Here is a 13662-nt window from a genome sequence, read left to right on the forward strand (position 1 = left end):
GATGTGGAGACATAGGAACACTTTTACACTGTTGGTGGGACTGTAAACTAGTTGAACCATTGTGGAAGACAGTGTGGCGATTCCTCAAGGATCTAGAACTAGAAATACCATTTGACCCAGCGTTCCCATTACTGGGTATATACCCAATGGATTATAAATCATGTTGCTATAAAGACACATGCATAAGTATGCTTATTGAGGCACTATTCACAATAGCAAAGACTTGGAACCAACCCAAATGTCCATCAATGATAGACTGGATTAAAAAAATGTGGCACATATACACCATGGAATACTATGCAGCCATAAAAAAGGATGAGTTCATGTCCTTTGCAGGGACATGGATGAAGCTGGAAACCATCATTCTCAGCAAACTATCGCAAGGACAGAAAACCAAACACCACATGTTCTCACTCATAGGTGGGAATTGAACAATGAGAACACTTGGACACAGGATGGGGAACATCACACACCGGGGCCTGTTGTGGAGTAGGGGGAGGTGGGAGGGATAGCATTAGGAGACATACTTAATGTAAATGATGAGTTAATAGGTGCAGCACACCAACATGTCACATGTATACATATGTAACTAACCTGCACGTTGTGCACATGTACCCTAGAACTTAAAGTATCATAAAAAAATTCATTAAATTTGAAAAAAAAAGAAAAGATAAACAAGGTTGATTAATCAATAGCTAGATTAATAAAGAAAAAGAGAGAAGATTCAAATAAGCACAATCAGAAAAAACAAAGGTGACATTATAACTGATCCCACAGAAATACAAAAGATCCTCAAAGATAATTATGAACACCTCTATGCACACAAACTAGAAAGTCTAGAGGAAACAGATAAAGTCCTGGAAACATACAACCTCCCAAGATTGAATCAGGAAGAAACTGAAACCCTGAACGGACCAATATCAAGTTCCAATATTGAATCAGTAATAAAAAACCCACCAAACAAAAAAGTCCCTGGACCAGATGGATTGACAGCCAAATTCTACCAGGCATACAAAGAAGAGCTGGTATCATCCTGATACCAATATGACAAAGATAGAATGAAAAAAGAAAACTACAAGCTGATATTCTGGATGAATATAGACCCCAAAATCCTCAACAAAATACTAGCAAACCAAATCTAGCAGCACATAAAAAAGTTAATTTAACACAATAAAATAGGCTTTATTCCTGAAATACAAAGTTGTTTTAACATACACAGATCAACAAATATGATTCACCACAGAATCAAAAACAAAAACCATAACATCATCAAAATAGACACAGAAAAAGCTTTTGATAAAATCCAACATCCTTTCATAATAAAAACCCTTAAAAAACTAGCCATCAAAGAAACATACCTCAAAATAGTAAGAGCCATCTATGACAAACCCATTGCCAAAATCATAATGACCAGGCAAAAGATTAAAACATTCTCCTTAAGAGTAGGAACAAGATAAGAATGCCCACTCTCACCACTTCTATTCTAGTACTGGAAATCCTAGCCAGAGCAATTGGGCAAGAAAAAAATAAAAGGAATCCAAATAGGAAAAGAAGACCTCAAACTATCTCTCTTTACTGACAGTATGATTCCAGATCTAGAAAACTCTGAAGAGTCCACCAAAAGGCTCCTAGAAGTGATAAATGACTTCAGTAAAGTTTCAGGATACAAAATTCAATGTAGAAAATGAGTTGCATTTCTATACACCAATAACTCAAGCTGGGAGCCAAATCAAGAATGCAAGCCAATTTACAGTAGCCACTAAATAAATAAATAAATAAATAAATACCTAGGAATACATCTAACCAAAGAGGTGAAAGATTTCTACAAGGAAAACTACAAAACACTGGTGAAAGAAATCACAATGACAAAAAGAAATGGAAAAAAAAATCCATGTTCATGGATTGGAAGAATCAATATCATTAAAATGGCCATATTGCCCAAAGTAATCTACTGATTCAATGCTATTCCTATCAAACTACCAAAGTCATTTTCACAGAACAAGAAAAAACTATTCTAAAATTCATATGGAACCGAAAAAGAACCACCATAGCCAAAGCAATCCTACGCAAAATGAATAAAGCCAGAGACATCCCATTACCTGATTTGAAACTACACTATAAGGCTTGGTACTGGTACAAAAATAGACACATAGACCAATGGAAAAGAATAGAGAACCCAGAAATAAAGCTGTGCACTTTTAGCCATCTGATCTTTGACAAAGTTGACAAAAATAAACAGTGGGAAACAGACATTCTATTCAATAAATGGTACTAGGATAACTGGCTATCCATAGGCAGAAGAATGAAATTGAACACTTACCTTTCACCATATACAAAAATTAACTCGAGATGGATTAAAGATTTAAATGTATGACATCAAACTATAAAAATCCTAGAAGTAAACCTAGGAAATATCATTCTGGACATAGGCCTTGGAGTAGAATTTATTACTAAGTCTCCAAAAGCAATGCAAAAAAACCAAAAATGGACAAGAAGGACCTAATTAAACTAAAGAGATTCTGCACAGCAAAAGAAACTATCAACAAAGTAAACAGACAACGTACAGAATGGGAGAAAATATCCACAAACTATGCATCTGACAAAGGTCTACTATCCAGAATCTATAGGGAACTTAAAACAATTAAATAAACAAAAGACAAATAACCCCGTTAAAAAGTGGGCAAAGAGGGCCGGGCACGGTGGCTTATATCTGTAATCCCAGCACTCTGGGAGGCCAAGGCAAGTGGATCACGAGGTCAAGAGGTCGAGACCATCCTGGCCAACATGGTGAAACCCCATCTCTACTAAAAATACAAAAATCAGCTAGGCATGGTGGCACGTGCCTGTAGTCCCAGCTACTCAGGAGGCTGAGGCAGAAGAATCACTTTAATCCAGGAGGCAGAGGCTGCAGTGAATCGAGATCATGCCACTGCACTCCAGCCTGGCAACAGAGTGAGACTCCATCTCAGAAAAAAAAAAATGTGGGCAAAGGATACGAATGACACATCTCAAACTAAGACAGACAAGTGGCCAAGAAACATTTGAAAAGAGCTCTACATCACTAATCATCTGAGAAATGCAAATCAAAACCACACCGACATACCATCTCACACCAGTCAGAATGTCTGTTATTAAGGAGTCAAAAAATAACTTGTTGATGGGGCTATGAAGAAAAGGGAATGCTTATACACTATTGATGGGAATGTAAATTAGTTCAGAGATGATGGAAAGCAGTTTGCAGATTTCTCAAAGAACTAAAAACAAAAGTATCATTTGACTAAGCAATCCCATTAGTGGGTATATATCCAAAGAAAAATAAATCTTTCTACCTAAAAGACACATGCAATCGTATATTCATTGCAGTACTATTCACAGCAGCAAAGACATGGAATCAATGTAGGTGCCCATCAACAGCTGGCTGGATTAAGAAAATGTGGTACAAATACACTACGGAATACTATTCAGCCACAAAACAGAATGAAAGTATGTCCTTTGTAGCAACGTGGGTGCAACTGGAGGTCATTACCCTAAACAAATTAACACAGGAACAGAAAACCAAATATTGCATGTTCTCATTTATAAGTGGGAGCTAAACATTGGGTTCACATGGAGATAAAAACAGAAACAATAGACACTGGGGACTACTAGGTTGGGGGGTCAGGAGGGGAGGGATGAAAAATTACCCATTAGGCACTATGCTTACTATCTGGATGATAATAATTGCACCTCAAACTTCAGCATCATGCAATATACCCATGGAACAAACTTCCACATGTACCCACTGAATCTAAAATAAAAGAGGAAAAAAGACCAGTTAATTCAGCTCCTATATAGGAAAGATACTATAAAAACAAACAAAAAACTATAATGAATCCAATACTGGTTCATAACACATTCCATTATGAAACCATAAGAAATAATTACTTTCTATGCAGCAGAAGTGGTACTTGGTGCTTCTGCCTAAATTTTAAAGATGAGGAAATGGAAGCTCATAGAGTTTAAATGAGTTACTCAAAGTCATACCTGAGTCTATTTGATCTATTGCCTCTGCAAAAGCTTTGATAAAGCTTTGGGGTCTATGCAATTCTCACACTAAGGGAATATGGTATAGACTAGGTTCTGACTTTCTTATACCAGGTACTATCCTTGCTTAATGTGCCAAACAAATGGTATGGAAGAATCACCTCTGTGGCATAGACTGACCAGGTGTTCATCTAACCTATTTCCTCTTACTCCTGGGAAGGCAGCCAGATTGTATTTACCAAGCTCTTTGCAGCAAGTTGTGGTCCTGTGATTTTCTGGGCAATAGAAGATCAGTGGATGTGACGTGTTCTACCTCTAAGCCTAGCCCAAGAGCAACAGGATAGAAAAAATTAGATCTCTCAATCACTTCTCAGAGGAGAGACGTACTGGTGTTAAGAATACCCATTTAGTTTTGACTTGCGTGAAAAAAAAATAACTTCCATTTTTTCAAATTACTGAGATTTGGGGATTTATCTGTTATGGTAATCAGAATAACCCTGGAGGCCTTTTCCTTGGTTTCACACTAAGTGGTCCTGTGATTGATATCAACAACTATTAATTAAGGTGGCAGCTGGATCAAGTTGGTGAGGGCTGCCAATGCCTTCCTCAAGACGGGAATCAAATTTTGTAAATTATTTGTGTGAAAGTCCTTCAAAACTGAAATAGAAATTCAATAATTATAAAGAATACAATTAGGAGCAAGCATGAACATACTCAAATATATGATGAGAAAAATTGACTAACCACTGTTCTTCCTGCAAAAAAAAAATCTCATGGAGGGAGGAGCCAAGATGGCCGAATAGGAACAGCTCCAGTCTACAGCTCCCAGCCTGAGCGACGCAGAAGACGGGTGATTTCTGCGTTTCCATCTGAGGTACCGGGTTCATCTCACTAGGGAGTGCCAGACAGTGGGTGCAGGTCAGTGGGTGCGTGCACCGTGCACGAGCCAAAGAAGGGCGAGGCATTGCCTCACTCGGGAGGCACAAGGGGTCAGGGAGTTCCCTTTCCCAGTCAAAGAAAGGGGTGACAGACGGCACCTGGAAAATCAGGTCACTACCACCCGAATACTGCGCTTTTCCGACGGGCTTAAAAAACGGCGCACCAGGAGATTATATCCCGCACCTGGCTCAGAGGGTCCTATGCCCACGGAGTCTCGCTGATTGCTAGCACAGCAGTCTGAGATCACACTGCAAGGCGGCAGCGAGGCTGGGGGAGGGGCGCCAGCCATTGCCCAGGTTTGCTTAGGTAAACAAAGCAGCTGGGAAGCTCGAACTGGGTGGAGCCCACCACAGCTCAAGGAGGCCTGCCTGCCTCTGTAGGCTCCACCTCTGGGGGCAGGGCACAGACAAACAAAAAGACAGCAGTAACCTCTGCAGACTTAAATGTCCCTGTCTGACAGCTTTGAAGAGAGCAGTGGTTCTCCCAGCAAACAGCTAGAGATCTGAGAATGGGCAGACTGCCTCTTCAAGTGGATCCCTGACCCCCGAGCAGCCTAACTGGGAGGCGCCCCCCAGCAGGGGCAGACTGACACCTCACATGGCCGGGTACTCCAACAGACCTGCAGCTGAGGGTCCTGTCTGTTAGAAGGAAAACTAACAAACAGAGAGGACATCCACACCAAAAACCCATCTGTACATCACCATCATCAAAGACCAAAAGTAGATAAAACCACAAAGATGGGGAAAAAACAGAGCAGAAAAACTGGAAACTCTAAAAAGCAGAGCATCTTTCCTCCTCCAAAGGAACGCAGTTCCTCACCAACAACAGAACAAAGCTGGATGGAGAATAACTTTGACGAGCTGAAAGAAGAAGGCTTCAGACGATCAAATTACTCCGAGCTACGGGAGGACATTCAAACCAAAGGCAAAGAAGTTGAAAACTTTGAAAAAAATTTAGAAGAATGTATAACTAGAATAACCAATACAGAGAAGTGCTTAAAGGAGCTGATGGAGCTGAAAACCAAGGCTCGAGAACTAAGTGAAGAATGCAGAAGCCTCAGGAGCCGATGTGATCAACTGGAAGAAAGGGTATCAGCGATGAAAGATGAAATGAATGAAATGAAGCGAGAAGGGAACTTTAGAGAAAAAAGAAGAAAAAGAAACGAGCAAAGCCTCCAAGAAATGTGGGACTATGTGAAAAGACCAAATCTATGTCTGACTGGTGTACCTGAAAATGACGGGGAGAATGGAAACAAGTTGGAAAACACTCTGCAGGATATTATCCAGGAGAACTTCCCCAACCTAGCAAGGCAGGCCAACATTCAGATTCAGGAAATACAGAGAATGCCACAAAGATACTCCTCAAGAAGAGCAACTCCAAGACACATAATTGTCAGATTCACCAAAGTTGAAATGAAGGAAAAAATGTTAAGGGCAGCCAGAGAGAAAGGTCGGGTTACCCTCAAAGGGAAGCCCATCAGACTAACAGCGGATCTCTCGGCAGAAACCCTACAAGCCAGAAGAGAGTGGGGGCCAATATTCAACATTCTTAAAGAAAAGAATTTTCAACCCAGAATTTCATATCCTGCCAAACTAAGCTTCATAAGTGAAGGAGAAATAAAATCCTTTACAGACAAGCAAATGCTGAGAGATTTTGTCACCACCAGGCCTGCCCTAAAAGAGCTCCTGAAGGAAGCGCTAAACATGGAAAGGCACAACCGGTACCAGCCACTGCAAAATCATGCCAAAATGTAAAGACCATCGAGACTAGGAAGAGACTGCATCAACTAACGAGCAAAATAACCAGCTAACATCATAATGATAGGATCAAATTCATACATAACAGTATTAACTTAAATGTAAATGGACTAAATGCTCCAATTAAAAGACACAGACTGGCAAATTGGATAAAGACTCAAGACCCATCAGTGTGCTGTATTCAGGAAACTCATCTCACGTGCAGAGACACACATAGGCTCAAAATAAAAGGATGGAGGAATATCTACCAAGCAAATGGAAAACAAAAAAAGGCAGGGTTTGCAATCCTAGTCTCTGATAAAACAGACTTTAAACCAACAAAGATCAAAAGAGACAAAGAAGGCCATTACATAATGGTAAAGGGATTAATTCAACAAGAAGAGCTAACTATCCTAAATATATATGCACCCAATACAGGAGCACCCAGATTCATAAAGCAAGTCCTGAGTGACCTACAAAGAGACTTAGACTCCCACACATTAATAAAGGGAGACTTTAACATCCCACTGTCAACATTAGACAGATCAACAAGACAGAAAGTCAACAAGGATACCCAGGAATTGAACTCAGCTCTGCACCAAGCGGGCCTAATAGACATCTACAGAACTCTCCACCCCAAATCAACAGAATATACATTTTTTTCAGCACCACACCACATCTATTCCAAAATTGACCACGTACTTGGAAGTAAAGCTCTCCTCAGCAAATGTAAAAGAACAGAAATTATAACAAACTATCTCTCAGATCACAGTGCAATCAAGCTAGAACTCAGGATTAAGAATCTCACTCAAAACCGCTCAACTACATGGAAACTGAACAACCTGCTCCTGAATGACTACTGGGTACATAACAAAATGAAGGCAGAAACAAAGATGTTCTTTGAAACCAACGAGAACCAAGACACAACATACCAGAATCTCTGGGATGCATTCAAAGCAGTGTGTAGAGGGAAATTTATAGCACTAAATGCCCACAAGAGAAAGTAGGAAAGATCCAAAATGGACACCCTAACATCACAATTAAAAGAACTAGAAAAGCAAGAGCAAACACATTCAAAAGCTAGCAGAAGGCAAGAAATAACTAAAATCAGAGCAGAACTGAAGGAAATAGAGACACAAAAAACCCTTCAAAAAATTAATGAATCCAGGAGCTGGTTTTTTGAAAGGATCAACAAAATTGATAGACCACTAGCAAGACTAATAAAGAAAAAAAGAGAGAAGAATCAAATTGATGCAATAAAAAATGTTAAAGGGGATATCACCACTGATCCCACAGAAATACAAACTACCATCAGAGAATACTACAAACACCTCTATGCAAATAAACTAGAAAATCTAGAAGAAATGGATAAATTCCTCGACACATACACTCTCCCAAGACTAAACCAGGAAGAAGTTGAATCTCTGAATAGACCAATAACAGGAGCTGAAATTGTGGCAATAATCAATAGCTTACCAACAAAAAAGAGTCCAAGACCAGACGGATTCACAGCTGAATTCTACCAGAGGTATAAGGAGGAACTGGTACCATTCCTTCTGAAACTATTCCAATCAATAGAAAAAGAGGGAATCCTCCCTAACTCATTTTATGAGGCCAGCATCATCCTGATACCAAAGCTGGGCAGAGACACAACCAAAAAAGAGAATTTTAGACCAATATCCTTGATGAACATTGATGCAAAAATCCTCAATAAAATACTGGCAAACAGAATCCAGCAGCACATCAAAAAGCTTATCCACCATGATCAAGTGGGCTTCATCCCTGGGATGCAAGGCTGGTTCAATATACGCAAATCAATAAATGTAATCCAGCATATAAACAGAACCAAAGACAAAAACCACATGATTACCTCAATAGATGCACAAAAGGCCTTTGACAAAATTCAACAACCCTTCATGCTAAAAACTCTCAATAAATTAGGTATTGATGGGACGTATATCAAAATAATAAGAGCTATCTATGACAAACCCACAGCCAATATCATACTCAATGGGCAAAAACTGGAAGCATTCCCTTTGAAAACTGGCACAAGACAGGGATGCCCTCTCTCACCACTTCTATTCAACATAGTGTTGGAAGTTCTGGCCAGGGCAATTAGGCAGGACAAGGAAATAATGGGTATTCAATTAGGAAAAGAGGAAGTCAAATTGTCCCTGTTTGCAGATGACATGATTGTATATCTAGAAAACCCCATTGTCTCATCCCAAAATCTCCTTAAGCTGATAAGCAACTTCAGCAAAGTCTCAGGATACAAAATCAATGTACAAATATCACAAGCATTCTTACACACCAAAAACAGACAAACAGAGAGCCAAATCATGAGTGAACTCCCATTCACAATTGCTTCAAAGAGAATAAAATACCCAGGAATCCAACTTACAAGGGACGTGAAGGACCTCTTCAAGGAGAACTACAAACCACTACTCAAGGAAATAAAAGAGGATACAAACAAATGGAAGAACATTCCATGCTCTTGGGTAGGAAGAATCAATATCGTGAAAATGGCCATACTGCCCAAGGTAATTTACAGATTCAATGCCATCCCCATCAAACTACCAACTACCTTCTTCACAGAATTGGAAAAAACTACTTTAAAGTTCATATGGAACCAAAAAACAGCCCACATCGCCAAGTCAATCCTAAGCCAAAAGAACAAAGCTGGAGGCACCACACTACCTGACTTCAAACTATACTACAAGGCTACAGTAACCAAAACAGCATGGTACTGGCACCAAAACAGCGATATAGATCAATGGAACAGAACAGAGCCCTCAGAAATAACGCCGCATATCTACAACTATCTGATCTTTGACAAACCTGAGAAAAACAAGCAATGGGGAAAGGATTCCCTATTTAATAAATGGTGCTGGGAAAACTGGGTAGCCATATGTAGAAAGCTGAAACTGGATCCCTTCCGTACACCTTATACAAAAATCAATTCAAGATGGATTAAAGACTTAAATGTTAGACCTAAAACCATAAAAACCCTAGAAGAAAACCTAGGCATTACCATTCAGGACATAGGCATGGGCAAGGACTTCATGTCTAAAACACCAAAAGCAATGGCAACAAAAGCCAAAATTGTCAAATGGGATCTAATTAAACTAAAGAGCTTCTGCACAGCAAAAGAAACTACCATCAGAGTGAACAGGCAACCTACAGAATGGGAGAAAATTTTTGCAACCTACTCATCTGACAAAGGGCTAATATCCAGAATCTACAATGAACTCAAACAAATTTACAAGAAAAAACAAACAACCCCATCAAAAAGTGGGCAAAGGACATGAACAGACACTTCTCAAAAGAAGACATTTATGCAGCCAAAAAACACATGAAAAAATGCTCTCCATCACTGGCCATCAGAGAAATGCAAATCAAAACCACAATGAGATACCATTTCACAACAGTTAGAATGGCAATCATTAAAAAGTCAGGAAACAAGAGGTGCTGGAGAAGATGTGGAGAAATAGGAACACTTTTACAGTGTCGGTGGGACTGTAAACTAGTTCAACCATTGTGGAAGTCAGTGTGGCAATTCCTCAGGGATCTAGAACTAGAAATACCATTTGACCCAGCCATCCCATTACTGGGTATATACCCAAAGGACTATAAATCATGCTGCTATAAAGACACATGCACATGTATGTTTATTGCGGCATTATTCACAATAGCAAAGACTTGGAACCAACCTAAATGTCCAACAATGATAGACTGGATTAAGAAAATGTGGCACATATACACCATGGAATACTATGCAGTCATAAAAAATGATGAGTTCATGTCCTTTGTAGGGACATGGATGAAATTGGAAATCATCATTCTCAGTAAACTATCGCAAGAACAAAAAACCAAACACCACGTATTCTCACTCATAGGTGGGAATTGAACAATGAGAACACGTGGACACAGGAAGGGGAACATCACATTCTGGGGACTGTTGTGGGGTGGGGGTAGCCGGGAGGGATAGCATTGGGAGATATACCTAATGCTAGATGACGAGTTATTGGGTGCAGCGCACCAGCATGGCACATGTATACATATGCAACTAACCTGCACATTGCGCACATGTACCCTAAAACCTAAAGTATAATAATAAATAAATAAATAAATAAAAAATCTCATGGTCAAAATGTAACACAAGTTGGACATAAATAAGCAACAATGTTGCTAGTTTAGATGCAATTATTGGTAAATAGACACACATAAACATATACTCAAGATATGTGAAGAAGAGTCACATTAATACAGGAATTTGGGGTGGAGGGTTCCTTTTAAAATATGAGAACCTATTATCCACAGCTAAAATCAGTCATAGGTGTCACCGAAAAAGCAATGTGAAATTAGATTGGATCGCATTAGGTTTTTAGTATAATTGACCCTTCCTTCGCCTGTGACTCCGTGTGAGGAATTAGTGATGGGCAGTGTGACCATGTGTCCCACTTTGCCCAGGTTAGCTCATGTTTGTGACTACTGTGCCCCCTTTCTTTCTCCAGAGTGCCCCAGTTTGAGTGATAAATTATACAAAAATTATATGATTCCCTTGTTTGGTGGCAAACTGTGGGAGCTCAGTACAGACTTTTCTCTCCACTCCCAACTGCTGATGCTCATGTAAGGCTACCAGTATCACAAATACTACCACGAAAGTTTGGTTGATGAAGCAGAAAGCATTTTTCCTCCCTGTCAACTTTAAAAGATGGCTATTTGATTACAGTTTTGTATGAGATCGATACACTGTCACTCCTTCCCCTATGCTCCACTCCCATAAGAGAATAGAAGGGTAACCTTCTCTTAAATGCAGGAGACAAGTTACATTGTTACAAACCCAAAATGGACATAGCAAATAAGTATCCTGCATTATATTTAATCATTACCAGAATGAAAAACAACAGATCAATGATATTAAAATGAAAAAATCATCATTTTAGTTGGATTTCCCCCAAATTTTACCTGGATCTAAATAACTCTATACCATATGGCATTGAGTTATAGAAACAGACATTTCACAAATGGTGTATATTACAGGGCACACTGGGATGTAATTCTGAGTGATGCTTTGTCTCTTATTTGGGGGAGGATTCTGTGAAGGAGGAGGCAAGTGGTGAAAACTCCTTTGAATATCTTGCATGCTAAAGGTACATAGTCATTGCTATGGCTCTGATTCTCATTCTGAGCTTTCCATTGCCCTGGAGAACTCCAGGTAACAATAAACATGATGTATCTTTTTAGGAGATTCAATTTCACTTGGTGTTTATAATTTCAACTTTTTTATATTTGAATAAACTTGAATATATTGTTAAATGGAATGCAAAACATACATGGATTTTTAAGATTAAAAAGACGAGCTCCTAAATAATCTCTCCCATTTCTGGTGGACCATGTTGTGATTCCCCCCATGTATTCTGAATACCAGGTGGACAAATTAGAAAAGTGCTGCTCTAAGATAAAGCACATTGGGGCCTTGATCATCCAATCATCTGTTTGTTACCATGGTCCCAAACTTAATGGGCTATAATATAGCCTGGGGGTTAAGACCACAGGCTCTGATATTGAGCAGACCTGAGTTTTGTCCAGGCTGTGCCATGTACTATCTCTGAAACCTTACATGAATGTGAAATAGGGGTAATGATTGCCATAGTATTTTAACTCTTAAAGAGTGTATGTAAGTTGCTCAGCACAATATCTAGCACATAGTAAGCACTCCACAATTGTTCATGATTATTGCTTCTTCAGAGGTCTCCTGGCCCTATTCATTGGACGTCTGTGATCACCTACTCTGTACAATTTTGTTCCAGAAAGTGTAAAAAGAGACATAGAAAAGTTGCAAGTGATCCTGAGGAAAAAAAAGCAACAACAAAGGCATTTTAAAAAACAAAAAAAAGCATAGGGGAAGCTGTAAATAAAGATGAAAGGAGCTGGAGTGTTTTTAGCTCGGAGAAGAGGAAGCCAAAAAGCGACAATAGCATTCAAGTGTAAGAATCATTAAGAGGATGAGACTGACAGGTTGTTTTCCATTTCAACAGGGGTTAGCACACATAAATATTACAGCAAAATAACTTGATTTGACACAACTAAGAACGTCTTTTCAGGGAGAGTGACAATACTAACACGGCATCCTAGAAAGGATATGGACGTGTCAACCTTGGTTCCATCTAAAAATATCCTGGCTAATTTAGGTGAAGATCTGGTTGTGGCTGCCCTGGCTGACCTTTTGAATATGAGTCTCAGAGATAAGTTTTCAAGTAGCTCAGGGACACAGTTTTTGGTAGATGTTCATATCAGACTCTGTAACATAGGGCAGAGTGATATATCCAGTCTTTTTGAGAGACATTTATAAAAATTAATGTGATATATAATCAGATGAATAGTCTTAATTTTATAACAATAATGATGGTAATGTTAATAACAATGCTAACATTTTCTAAGTACTTAACTACATGAAAGACTCTATTCTAAATATGTTATATATCTTATCTCTTGCTGTTTCAATAATTAGAATTTGCACTTAATTACATGAACTCTTCCAACCCAGGTGTGCCTTGGACCTTTTAGTTTAAATCTACCCAGAGGTGAACATATGATGAAGGACACCCCACCTAACCAAATTCTACCCATCCTTCTTTGCCAGGCTTAACTGTTCCTTCTCTGTGAGAGCAGTCTGACTTTCTCTAGTCATTTTTTTTTTCTCTGAACTCACGACACTTATCCTCAGTACCATTCAGAGTGACTTAATCACATCATTACTTTGAGGTATTTGTGCTGTTGTTTTCCTTGGCTATTCAACTCTTATCCCTTCAGTTAACTCTTCATGGAAGCATGTCACAACTTCCAAATCTTATTATGAAATCTCCAGGAGAACTAACTGTAGTAGTCATACGTGTTGGTTTCTTTGGCTGTACAGTATTCATTTTCCTACTTTGGTAACAGCAACCTTTTTTTCTTTAGA

This window comes from Pongo pygmaeus, chromosome 8 (genome assembly GCF_028885625.2).
Source record: "Pongo pygmaeus isolate AG05252 chromosome 8, NHGRI_mPonPyg2-v2.0_pri, whole genome shotgun sequence".
Lineage (NCBI taxonomy): Eukaryota > Metazoa > Chordata > Mammalia > Primates > Hominidae > Pongo > Pongo pygmaeus.